This window comes from Octopus bimaculoides, chromosome 18 (assembly GCF_001194135.2).
Source record: "Octopus bimaculoides isolate UCB-OBI-ISO-001 chromosome 18, ASM119413v2, whole genome shotgun sequence".
Taxonomy (NCBI): domain Eukaryota; kingdom Metazoa; phylum Mollusca; class Cephalopoda; order Octopoda; family Octopodidae; genus Octopus; species Octopus bimaculoides.
The window spans coordinates 53935033-53938386 of NC_068998.1; positions in this window are offsets into that span (position 1 = coordinate 53935033).

Consider the following 3354-nt stretch of genomic DNA (forward strand, 5'->3'; position numbering starts at 1 on the left):
ATATATATATATATATATATATATATATATATATATATATATATACATCGAATAATTCATCGATTGCATCCATAAGTGTACATATATATATGTATATATGATATACGTATATATGATATATGTATACATACATACATACATACATACATACAAGGCCACCCTGTTTGATATTCTCTAAATTCCAGTGAGTTTTTTTTTTCTTGTTGAATCGATCCGTTTCTTTTTTTTTTTTCTTTGTTCATTGGTGAGAAATTAGTAAAATAAAACCAACGATATACACGTATTCATAAATGCATAAAATCATACACGCATACATATATAATTACATTCCTACATACACACATATATGCATACATACAGACACGCATACATACATACATACATACATACAAACATACATACAGAGAGACAGACACGCATACATACATACATACACACATACAAATACACACACATACACACATACATACATAAACACATCTCGGTTCCTTCATATTGTTACTATTCCAATTGTTATTCTATTTCGATTTTTTTACATGTTTTTTTTTGTATTGTCTGTTCATATATTTTATTCGCAGTCTTGTCACACACACACACACACACACACACATCATTGTCATCTTATGATAACCATTTAATTATTTATTTGTGTATTATTGATATTAGTATTACTGCTCTCATTATTTCAGTTGCGTTGCAGAAGCATTAGAAAGCTGGTGTATATATATATGTATGTGTGTACGCAAGTGAGTGTTTGTGTGTATACATATATATATATATATATATATATATATATATATATATATATATATATATACATATACATATATATATATACATATATAGATAGATGTATGTTTGCATATGTGTATGTATAATGTGTGTATGTATGCATAAAACAAACAAAAAACACTGCATTGAGTTGCAGGTTTGTATTAAGTAAACTGCTAATATTATTCATCTGTCTCCTACCAATAGAATATTAACAAACACCAGAAGAACACATATTTTTGCATATATCTACAATGTTGCTTCCATAACCGATATATTTTTTTAACTCTTCTCGCATTTCATTTTCTTACTTGTTTAGTATTTTATTTTTTGTTGTTGTTGTTGTTGTTGAGTTCTTTATTTATTGTTTCATTTATCAGTGAATTACGTTTTGGATTTGTTGTTGTTTTTATTGCCGCCGCTGTGTGCAAGAATGCGAGTGAGTGGCATTATCGCTTGTATTCTTATTAGGAAGTTTGGCCTTGGCGAATGCAGGCATGATTTTACTGTTGCCCTACTAGTATCTATGGCAGTTCGATGGTTGTTGTTTGTGTAAACGATGTTTTTACTTTTGACGATATTGAGCAACTCTACGTTCATCCTAATTCTGCTCTCCAGTGGACGGACCATGAGGAAGCAATCACAAATCTATATTTGCAATGATACCAAGTCTTTGGTTATCTCAAAACAATAATATGTATTCTACACTAGCTTTTTAAGATTTGGAATTTTACCCATTAAATTCAAGATTCGGGAAACTTAATGGTTGTTCTGCATAATTTCAATACTGTAATAAGCAGACATGTTTAAGAGAACACAGCTTGGATTTTACCCTAACTAAATAATGTGTGCGCGTGTGTATGTATGTGTGCATGTATGTATATATGTAGCAATATTTAGCAGTTTTGTACGTTATATGGGGTGTATACATAAAAGGAGAAATGTATACATTATAAAACATGGCGATCATCGAATGTACTTAATGTCTCAGACACTGAGATCAAACAAAAATTACACAAAAACTACAGTAAATCGTATGTTTATCAATGATGTCATATATCTCGTAATGACAAATTTTAGACTCAAATAATCTGTTTTATTTTCCCAAAGTATTTATTAATTAAAGTTCTTTGTTAAAAGAAGATATAAATCCAGTTATACCTTTATTTAATAACATTTATCTTTTAATTTCTCTAACATTTGTAATGACACAAATTGTACAAAGACACTGTGAAGATAGCCAAGGCGTACGCAGGCGGATCATTCGAAAACGGTCATAATTTCGAGCAAACAAAACTATATATGTTGGAGTGCAATTATATTCAACAATTTTTCCTACCACGAAACTGTTCTAAGTAAAAATCTATTTTTAGTTAACATTGTGGAATACTTCTAAACCGTCTAAGCCTTCGCTACAGTGACATTCGCTTAGCAAACAGAAAGGAAATCATAATATACAATGATTCCTTCTCAACTGCAGTATAGCTTCATTTTACCAATATTCTAAATATTTGCCGAGGAAAGAGTTAAAAAGATAAAGAAAAAAACAGAGACATTTGATTTGTTCTTGAACAAGAAAATAACGAATATACGCAAAACAAAATAATTCGAAGGAAATGGAAGAAACATTTCAGACGAAAATAATGACCGTTCGAGAAAGATTAATCCAAAAGAAATGGGAATTAAATCAATGTCGTGATAGATATTTCATAATCGTTTTATTCTTTTTCTCAATTTTTATTTTTGAATGATAAGTGGTTATTGTAAACCTAAAAGTATTTTGGGTTCTAAGCCATAACATTTTGTAATATTTTAAATTCGTAGAACTATTTCGCTTTTTTTAGGAATAGAATATTAGAGTAATTAGAACTAACTACTTAATATATACCATCATTAAATAGATTTGCTTATTTCGATAAATCTTACTTGTGTTTATAATGTTTCGTATCTACGATATGCACTCTGTTACTTTTGTCCACACCACCATCCGATATTTTCGTTCCGTTTAAACCGAATGCCAAATAAAGTTCATACATACATATACACACATACATGCATACATACATACATACATACATACATACATACATATATACATGCTAGCATACATATGTATATGTATGTATATGTGTGTGTGTGTGTGTATGTTAATATATACAATATACGTATATAAATAAGTGTTGTGTGTATTTTGTGTGTGTGGTTGCAAAAGGTTATGTGTTGATCTGATCATTGTTCTTTATCCTTAATATTTTGTTTCCTAAACAACGATTTAATTCTTTAGGATTATTTCTTTATCTTTTATTTGAGAATATCCACAATCTCATACAATCATTTACCACAAAGCTGAAGATGTATATACAGACCTCAAGCGCTCTTTTTCATTGCCTCTAAACTCTCAGTGTTAGTCGTATAAACTTGATGCATCATGCTTATCTGTTTATTATTATTATTATTATTATTATTATTATTATTATTATTATTATTATTATTATCATTATTGTTGTTGTTGTTGTTGTTGTTGTTGTTGTTGTTGTTGTTGTTGTTGTTGTTTCTCTTTATCACAGGTTTTGCTGTATATAT